Genomic DNA, 11,032 nt, shown 5'->3' with positions numbered 1-11,032 from the left:
CCACACCCCTCTCGCCTCCAACCCCCCTTCTCTCCCCCCCACTACCCACTTGGGCGATGCCGGTTGCCCAAATGAGGGCGATGGCCGTGGCCCAGGGGTGAGGAGGGTGCCACTACCTCCTCTTCTTCGCTGCCGCTGTAGCCTTTTATATATATATAATTAATTTTTAATTGATTTAATTAAAATAATATTTTATTATATAAATAATTAAGTAATTATTATATAAAATAATATTTTATTATTAATAAGAATATGTAATATTTTAATATTAATACATTTATATAATATTATATATATTAAATTTGAGAGAAGGGCAAAAATGTCAAAAAAAGGTACTCTCGTATGAAAATTGCAGTCAAAGCCTGTGTGGCTCAATCTTTATACGGAGGGGTTTTTTTTAACTTTATTTTATATCATAAGGGGTAGTTATACTTTAATTTTCATAGGAATTTTTTTGAACATTTCTATTATCACAGGGAGGTCTCTAAATTTTTTCCAATAAAAATTACTATCACATGGATGTATTTATTGAATCAAAAGTTATTATAATTTATTATTAATTATTCTTAATATAGTAATATATTGATTGAATTGATATAATACTATAATTTATTATTAATCATTCTTAATATATTAATGTATAGTAATATATACCTACGAATTTTAACATGAAAATGCATCATTTTAGTTAAATTACAATGGTTTTAAGTTCTTGGAACTATAGTTCGAGTGAAATTGAATTCCTATTAATTAATTTAGAGGAATTATTTTAAAAAAATTAAAGGAATTGTTTTAAAAAATAAATTAAAGGAATTGTTAATATTTCATAACAAATAGTTTTGCAAGAGGGCTTAGCCCACTGAGTTAATGGATAATGTTTACAATTACTTAATAAATTGTAGTTGTACGGAATGCACTTTGATTTGTACCTCATGTAATAATCATCTACCAAAAAGCTTTTTCTACAAGTGACTTCTTCCTCTTTGCAAATTCCTTTTTATTTTATTTTTATACTAGTCGTTATGGCACGTTGTTTTTACGTGTAATAATAAATAATTTTTTATATTTTAAAATAAATTATAAATAAGAGTTAAATTGAACGACGGTGTAGTTATAGTAAATTCATAAAGCACTACGTCATGAATCTACCATAACTCAAACGTAAAGCCTTAAATTGTGCAGTTTCCGTTGCCCTTATAGAGCCAATATGCTATAAATCTGTCGAAAATTAAAATCCTACATGGATGCCGCATACATCGTTATAATAGATTCATAGAGACAATATCCATAAGTCTGTCAAACATGACAACCCTATAACAGACAAATAAATAAATTACACCACAGAACGGCTAAAAAATCAAAATTCTGACCCTGTGCCTTTTTAATATATATGACAAACTCGATGAAGTAATCCATCACAAATTTAGGACCTTAACTCATCGAGAGATAAACACATATCAGAACGTACGTTTACCTTCCGGACCATATTATTGGTGGTGGTTTTCAATCTATGTTGCTTTTCTTCTTGCATTTCTTACAAAACAACCAAACCTTACTTTAAACAAAACTAAAGACAAAAGTAGTGCATTATTGTCCAATCCAGCATGTGCACTAACACATACTTCAATCCCTCTAATTTAAATATTACAAACTTTATTTTTTAATATGAGATTTAAATAATATTTTTCAAACAAACTAATATAGAATATTAACTCTGAGTCAGAAAACATATAAAATACTTTTTATTATTCTGTGGTATACTATTTCTTTTTTTACAGATTCTCAACAATAATAAAATAAATAATGTGGATTATACAAATAAATGTAATAATTATGCATACATTTTACAGGGTATCGCAACGTGCTAAGCATAATAATTTATGTTCGTTGAATTTTTAAAATTTGATTGTTTCGAAGTTTATTTTGTCCTTTTTCTCTATTTTATCAGTATCTTGTAAATAAAAATTTGACGCCAACTCACTTGAATCAATATTTATGCAAAATTTATTTTAAATTTTACGCCAGTAATATCTGTCTTACCTCCTAAATAAACAACAAATGGAATATTATTATATTTATTATTTTAGTAAGTTTGTGTTGCGGAAAAACTAATAATTATTTTACAAAATAAGTTACACATAATTCAAATTTACTGCATAGTTTACTTAATAATATTCCATAAGTAGTTTTGTTTCTGCAGTAATATTTGTCAAACCACGCAACAAATAGTAGAAAGGTAAAATTATAATTTTGGTCCTGTAACTTTAAGTTATTAGCACTTTTGATCTATAACTAACTCTATTTAGACTTTTAGTCATTTTTTTCTACGAATTTTAGTCATGAATATCTGAAATTTAGTTCTTTTTTTTTTTTTTGCTAATATAGTTCTGTATTGACAATTTTGATCCTAACGTCTCATAGTTATGGGGCAAAAAATGAGATCTATTATAATGTGAAGGGGACCAAAATTGTTCATACAGGATTAAATTTGCTAAAAAAGGCCTAAATGTGATATGCTCAGGAGTAAATTCGTCAAAAGGACTAAATGAATAAGTATAGGACCAAAAGTACTACCGACATAAAGTTATAGGACAAAAAATATAATTTTGCCTAGTAAAAATAACGTTTAATTAATTAGAAATCTTGTTTTTATAAATTTACCAGCATTTTGCACGCAACGAAAATTAACCCAATAATGAATATATTTTTCTGATAATAATTAGGATTAATTACACTTAAACTCTCTTTGACAATGCGACATTACACTTACACCCCTTCAAAAACTTTTCGTTTACATTTAATCTTCTTTGAAGTACTATGCATAAAGGGATCTCTTCCGAAAATGCTAACATCAGCAAAAAAAAAAATTACATAAATTTTTAATTTTATCCCTCATTTAATATTTCACTTTTATATTTTTGTACTTATAAAGGGATAATGTACTATATATAGAGTGAGTGTACATCATAACATTTTTTTTCCTTATAAGTACAAAATTATTATATGAGAATGTCAAATAAGGGGTAAAATTAAAAATTTAAGTAATTTTTTTCTAGCATCAGCATTTTTCGTCAGACCCCAAAGAAAGTAAATTAAGTGTAAACAATGAATTTTTGGAGAGATTGTAAGTATAATTTTTAAACTTTTTTGGAAGAAAGTGTAATTTAACATTTTTAAAGGGATCTAAATGTAATTAACCCTAATAATGAATTAATTGATTAATTAAGCTTGTAATCTAAATATATGGACCAGTTTTCGATTTATTTGAGGTGGTTTTTTTTTTTTTTTTCAATAATGTATTCTTCAAACCTAAGTTTAAACTCATTTTTTTCTCTTTCTTTTTTTCCTCCCCTTTTTATACTTTACTTCACTTTCTCTATAATTCTTATAATGACTTTGAAATCAATCTAGGGATGTCTTTTTTCTTCTCTACTTCATAAAATATCAAAATAATGGAGTCATTTTCGTGTGTTCGATATAAAAAGCTGCTTTAATAGATATTTTATAAAGATCGCTTTAAACAATTTATGATTTACGAACTGTATCGGAACGTGTGACAGTGATAGGACGAAGAGGGTGTTTGCAATAGCTTAAAATAAGCGCTTACAAGCTTGTTGTTGAAAATAAATACAAAATAATGTTTTTGTTTTAGAACTTCCGTTTTGAACTACTTAAATTAAGTTAATTTAAGCAAAAGCTATAAGCGGATCCTATCAGCTTCTGCAACTTATTTGTAAAATTGTAATTATTAAGTCGTGTTTTCAAATACTTCGACTTTATTTTTTTTTCATTTTTAATTTTTGTTTTCAGACGCTCTAAGTTATGAGTATTGTTTATCTTACAACTTAATTGTGTTACAAAAGTAAATGTTATTGCAAACACCACATCCCGAAAGTAATCGAAACTTATTTTATTATTAATAATAATTAATAAATAAATTATACTTTTCCATGCAATTTTCATAATTGTTTGGTCTAAGAAATTAAACCATCAATAATTTTGTAAAAAGCAACAAAACCATTCATTATTAATTATTCTTTTTACTAATTTTATTTTCAAAATCTAAAGCGACATTAATTAAGTTTATTTTTTAATAGAACGATTTAGATTCGCGGGAAAGATATAAAAAAAAGAATTTGAAATGACTTCACATTAAAATAATTTAAAATTCGTTGATACTTTACAAAACATATATAGTTCAAACCGAGAACCGAATAATTTGAGATTCTTTTTAATGTAAAATTATGCAACAAATCCAGCGAAATTGATTATTAGGGATCTGAAATCTATACATTTAAATTCATCAATACGGACATGGTACAAAAGACAAAGAATTTTCTGTTTAAAAAAAGAGGGTAAACTGGACGTACACCTTTTAAAGTTAAATTAATTACACAAACCCTCCTTGCACTTTGCAGAATTACAAATACACCTCCTGACGAAGTGTCGATGTAATTTATCTCGTAAAACAATTGTGCAAGTTCTTGTCCAGAATAAAGTGTTGGCGTAGATTATAATTACAACTTCAAATAATATATTTGTATATTCATAACGATCGTAGAGTATTTATATAATTAGACATAATTTCAACGGATATCGACACAATTTTTTTTAAAAGAAAAAGGGGGTTGTGAGGGGACAATGCATGTGGTGCAAATATCTACCCTAATTAATTAATAGACACAATAAATTATGTGCCATTACACACACACATACTTCCAAAAATAAATTGTCCCTTTTTTATGAAGAAAGTACATCCGTACTAGACCGTAACACCTCATACTTTCCTCATAATGTTCTATCTTTTTATTGCAAAAATTAAATAAATAATTCAATTATTTGGCATTTTGCTTCATGATTTTTCATATGAGAACCCAACTCACCCACCATCATTTCAATTATTGTTTCTTTTCTTTTCTTTCTTGATTATTACTCCCACTACCCAAAAATAAAAAATAAAAAAATTAGCCGAACACCCTTTTAGTCGGAACTTCACTAGAGCAAAAACTAATGACGCATCAACAAACTGATCGAAAAATTAAAAATCTCCAAATTAAAGGGGTCATGTGCCCCCAAGCATGCGATTTTTCGGCGACATTTGAATTAAATATATAGATTGTTCTTAATTGTAATCCTCAATTACAAATTAATTTGGCTAAGTTTTTTTAAAACATTTTATAAGCTCCTACATTTTATAAGATGTTTTAGAAGCTTATAAGATATTGGATCTTATTTTAAAAATAAGCTTCTGAGGTGTTTGAATTTAATAAGACGTGAAAACATCTTATAAGATGTTAGAGTGCTTGGCATAATAAGGTCTTTTATTGGTAAAATAACTAAAATGAACGTGATACCATCAGAATCAAATAAATTGCTAATTCTTGACTTTATTTTGCTTTAAAAATGTTTAAAACGATTTAAAATAGTACACATTAGTTTAATTTTAAAAAATAAATAATAGAAAATCTTTTTATAATAACAAATAAAAAATGATGAATTATTATCTAAACTTTTGAATGAAAATAATATATATGTACATTCATGCTTGTCAAATATTAATATAGATATATAATTGATATTTCTTTCTTAATACAATGATGATTTGTAATCGTATAATTTATAATATTTTAAATTTATATTATTTTTATTTAATTATAATAATTTATTATTAAATAGTGAAGTATTTTTTGTTTTCCGAATGTTAGAAAAATTAAATAGTAAAATAAGTTTTTTAAATCCTAGAGCAGAGAGTGTGTGTGTGTGTGAGTGTATGAGCGGATACTTTTGTCTTATGACATTAAAAAAAAAGTTAGACAAATTAATTTTTTTATAAAGAGTTTATAAAATTCAAAATATTTTATTTTGAGATCTTAAAAGCTCTTTACAGAAAATATTGCCAAATAAATATCTAGAGCTTATAAGCTCTCAAACATCTTATAAGATGTTTTAAAGAGCTTATAAGTTTAGCCAAACACCCTCTACATGTGACGCCCCCTGAAATTATAGGACCAAAATTGTATTTTTTTTCTTTCCCGTTTGTTCCTCATGCCACATTATTAGAGATTGCCCAGAAACCAAAATAAAAAACTCAAACAATTAACGTGGTTAGGTGCAAAACCCGTGATAATTTTTAACTAATTTAGCTTTTTACCGATGAGATTTGAACTAGCAATTACAGTCCTGAATCGCAATTTTCAAATCCGACGGAATTTGATAGTACCACCACCCTATGATTAGTGGACTAAACTTGTAACTTTTTTTCTTAATTTATGTATATAGTATTATCTACGTATAAATATTTTTTTACCCTAACATGAACGTTTCTAGTATAACATAAATAATTTAATTCAATCATTTTTGAACGACGAATATAATTACATCTTACATGTTTCAATAAATATCTCGACTAAAATTCAAGATCCAAATAAAATAATAATAACAATAACAATAATAATAATAATATCTATATATTGGAATAGTTGGTTTTCACATTCCTAGTTGCTTCATATATCATATATATATATATATACATTAATTATGTGGACCATTGTATGCTATGGTTGGAATGCAAGTGGAGTTTGTAGATATTACTAATTTCATTTTCCTTTTTTTTTTAATAAATTTTGTGGCTACTCAAATTGCTCTCCATAATTTATTATTAAAAATTGCACCAATATCTACTTCTCTTGGTAGTTGGAACCATATACCTACATATATATATATAGGTGGGATTTAATTATTATGTGCATTAAATGTGCTATATTTATTGCACTATACAAACATGGATATAAATCATTTTTTTCCTTTATTCCAAAATTATTACTACATTTTGGATTAAAATTTTATTTATAAATACAATGTGTATAGCAACGAAACCTAGATCAGTTGGCGAAATTGAGGCTTCATGATCTTAGATCAGTTGGCGAAGTTGAGGCTTCATGATCTTAGAGGTCATGGGTTCCAACACCGCCATAGTAGGTGTTGGTTAAATCTAGTTTCTTCGATATTATTTGATCAAGGTATGATTGTTGTAATGGTCTTTGTTAGATATTGATATTTGATAGGAATAATTGTAATCGGTTTATTTCAATAAATAATAATACATCGCTCTTGCTTCAAAAAAAAAAAAAAAAAGAAAAATAGAATGTGTATAATTTTTTGCTTCCAAATATACAAGTATTGTAGATTTTTTTGGGTAAATATAAGTTTTATTAATAAAACAAGATCATACAGTACAACAGTGCTCAACTGGTGGTTTCTCTCTCGACAGACCAAGGGATACGCCATAATCTATATAACGCATATGAACTAACAGAACGAGATAAATTAACACTGATAATACTTACCCTGTGTGCGTGAATTTCCTATGAGTCATGTTATTACAAAAATAATTTATAATTTCTTTTTAAAAATGGTCATGGCTTATATACCATAGCAAATCAAATATCACAAAAATATATATGTGAAAAAATTTAAGTACGATTAATCAATATTTTATCATGATTTTATTTATAATCAAAATATTTATCGTAGTTTCAAACTATGGTTAATATTTTTGTCTCACTAATTGAAACAACGGCTAATAACTATTGTGAACTTGCGAGTAATTATTATTCGGCATAAATTTTCACTTTTAACTGTAATAAAAAATCGTATCTCTTCTAATGCATATATATACATGTACGTATATATATATAATGATATTTTTATTTATGTTGTAAAATTTTCAAGTGGAAGGGTATAGTGGATTGTTGACATGTATGGGGACCAGTGGGCTTCAGAAAATCACAACCATTAATATATGAAGCGGATATGAGAAATATATGTTATTAATGATTCTGATATTTTTGAACAAGAAAAAGGCGTTGGTGGCCTAAAGAGGCAAAGTCGTAGCAGCCGTTGATAGATTTCTTATGCCCATACACCACCTACTCATACTTTACCTGATTCATATCATTCACTACTAAAACTTAGGCCATTCGTTTCAGTCTACCTATAGCGGATGCTCAAATATATATATATATATCTCGAAATTTATACCTTTGTAGTTAATTTATACACGCAAGTAGGACTTGGTCCTGTATAGGACTTAGTTCCCGACTATGATGCTATTTGTCATGCCCGGGCTCACGAGCCTGATGGACTTGAGGATTGCCTCCGAAACTGCTGGGGAGCATTGTGAAATTTAATTATTAACGACTCGTTGAAAATCATTCGATGGATGCATTTGAGTTCTTTACCTAATGCTTATATATTGTGTATAGTTCTAATCCATGTGGGACGGACTATCATACATAATAATATAAACTCTGTATACAATATTATTGCAATAGAAGTGGAAATTTTGCGGTAATTAATTTTCAATACCATGGTTATAAATATTATGTAGCAATGTTTTTCCACCAAAATTCTGTAGCAGTGACGTCATTATAGAAATAGAAGTTCTGTAACTATGTTCATTACCATAGTGACGGAATATTTATAGTCATTTTTATTTCCATCGCAAATGAGACTTCATGGCAAATTCTGTTTCCAGAATGACGATAATTTCATAGTTCACTTTGTAAATAAGATATTCTATAATTTTTTTTAAAAGAATTTATTTCCCAAGCAAAACTTTGTAGCTAAGTCGTTGCACTAGCAATGGGGATCGATAACAGAAGTGCTAGCAATAAAAAATCAACTAATGTACACTTTATTGTGATATTTTTAGCCATTTCGTTGCCTATGTACCTAATTACAATATTTATAGCCATTTTGTTGCTACATACCTTCTTTTTTTTTTTTTTTTGGATAATTTTAATAGATAATTTGCTACGAAATATTCATTGTTAAATCATCTCATTAGCTATGGAATTAATTTCGTTGCAATGTGCATTGTTTTCTTGTATAATAGTTTATTTTGTGACATATTTATGAATTATAGATTTTAAATTTATAATAATAAATTCATTGTCAATATTTAAATAATTTTATCATATAATAGTTTTTTTTTAAAGTTTTAAACTTCTATTTTGAGCTATTCTTAGTGGACTTTAGATGTGGAACTATTTGAAATTCTTATAGGGGGTTTTGCAATACTTTCACAATTTGTGGTAAAATAAAGTTGTAAGTTAAATAATGGGATAATTATACTCTCTTTTGCTGAGGTTTGATATAATTATACGTAAATTTTTTGTGGTTTGAGAAATTACATCTAGCACCCATGAAGTTTGCTTGTGTCTAACAAATAAACCCCTATGTTAGTCAAAATTCGCTGAATGTGCTGATATTAACAAAAAAACAAAATAAAAATTGATATTTACCATCGATTGGCTTATTACTTACTTATACAGGTCAAACAATTTTTTCTGACTAAACTATAAAGGTATATCTTCTTGCATGCATTAAAACGTGAAGATGTATGAGGGTAATTTGATCATAAAAAGATTTATTTGATCTGTAATAAATCAATAATAAGTCAACTAGGCATAAATATAGTTTTTATTTTTATTTTTTTGTTTATATAAGCAAATTCGGTGAATTTTAACTTACAAATGGACTTATTTGTTAGATAGAAGTAAATCTCAAGGGTGCTAAATATAATTTTTCAAATTACAGAGAATTTATATATAATTACACTAACTATCAGGGAAAAGAGTGCAATTATTCCTTCAATTGTAGAAATGGTTGAGAATGTTTGCAAATAGAAGTTAAAAGTGAAAACTAAAAATTTAAATGTCTTGTTTCGTTTGTTTTCATTTCTAGTTTTTAGTTTTTGAAACAATAACTAAAGGGAAAAATATGTTTGTTTATATGTATTCTCGTTGAAATATATGGATTTGATACCATAATTTTATTAACTAATCCCAACACATTCTTATTTTACAAGAAAACTCATACAAAATTGAAAACATATATTTCCTGTTAAATACTGAGAATGAAAATTGAAAATGAAGAAATATTTCCCCCCCTCCAATTACAAACTGAGATCCTGACCTATTTTCTAAGATCTACACAGATTTTACCATACACATTACATAGTTGATATATTGACTTCTCTTAGTCACTATTTTGTGTATGCGGATTTGAAGAATATTGTTTAACATCCAATATATTTTAAGAATGCTTCAAAAAAACGTTACAAAAATTGAAAATCTAGTAACGTATCCTGCAAAAAAGGAATACGTAAGAACAACACCTAAAAGACCTTGGTATAGGCATGCCGATGGATGACTAGTACTTAGGAGTATTCTTGAACTGCACAATTTTAACGTAAATTAGTAATATAAAGATAATCATGTAATTATCATGAGTCCGGGTTTCAGTTGGGTCAGGGTCGGGTCGGTGCCACCCGAGTAAGAGAGATGTGGATCTTTGGGCATTTTTGATGTTATTAAGAAATTGCTTTCATAATTTCTAATTTCATTATGTAGCCCCCAACATCACTCTACTTATTATTTTTAATCCATTTCAACTATTTATGTCTAGAATATTAGATTAATATCTTTTGAGATCCATAGGAGCTAATATTCATTTGAATTAAATAAGCTAAATCCTAATTGCGGTGCCTAACCAAGAAAGATGTGGCACCTAAACCCCCCACCCCCTACCCCATCCCCACCAAAAAAAGATAAAAAAAAAAAAAAGATTATTTAGATTTGAAGTCTAAGGATTGAAGAAATCCTAAAATAATGAAGAGAAAACATTATTCAGTAATCATCATGATATAAATATAATAAGCGGGTAATTTGCAGTTTAGTCAAAGATTTGGGAATGCGGAGTGCAAGATTAAGAAAACACACATCAGCAAGAAGACTGCTTTTCTTCTGCTGTGGGAAACTCAAATTCAGATGGTTCTATGTTGAAAATGAAAATAAAGAAATATATATATATATATATATATATAAATAATACTAAAGAAAAGAAGATGGGCAGCATGTATATCTATCTGGTAAAGGAAATTAAGGAGTAGGGCTTAGCCCATGTGCAGTTTTTATGGTTCTTGGCCTTGCTGCTGCTTTTTATCCATCTACCAACATCAAAAGGGTTC

Source organism: Sesamum indicum, linkage group LG3 (genome assembly GCF_026168435.1).
Source record: "Sesamum indicum cultivar Baizhima isolate 11 linkage group LG3, ASM2616843v1, whole genome shotgun sequence".
Taxonomy (NCBI): Eukaryota; Viridiplantae; Streptophyta; class Magnoliopsida; order Lamiales; family Pedaliaceae; genus Sesamum; species Sesamum indicum.
The sequence above is the reverse complement of the archived record's forward strand: the minus strand, read 5'-3'. Positions refer to the sequence as shown.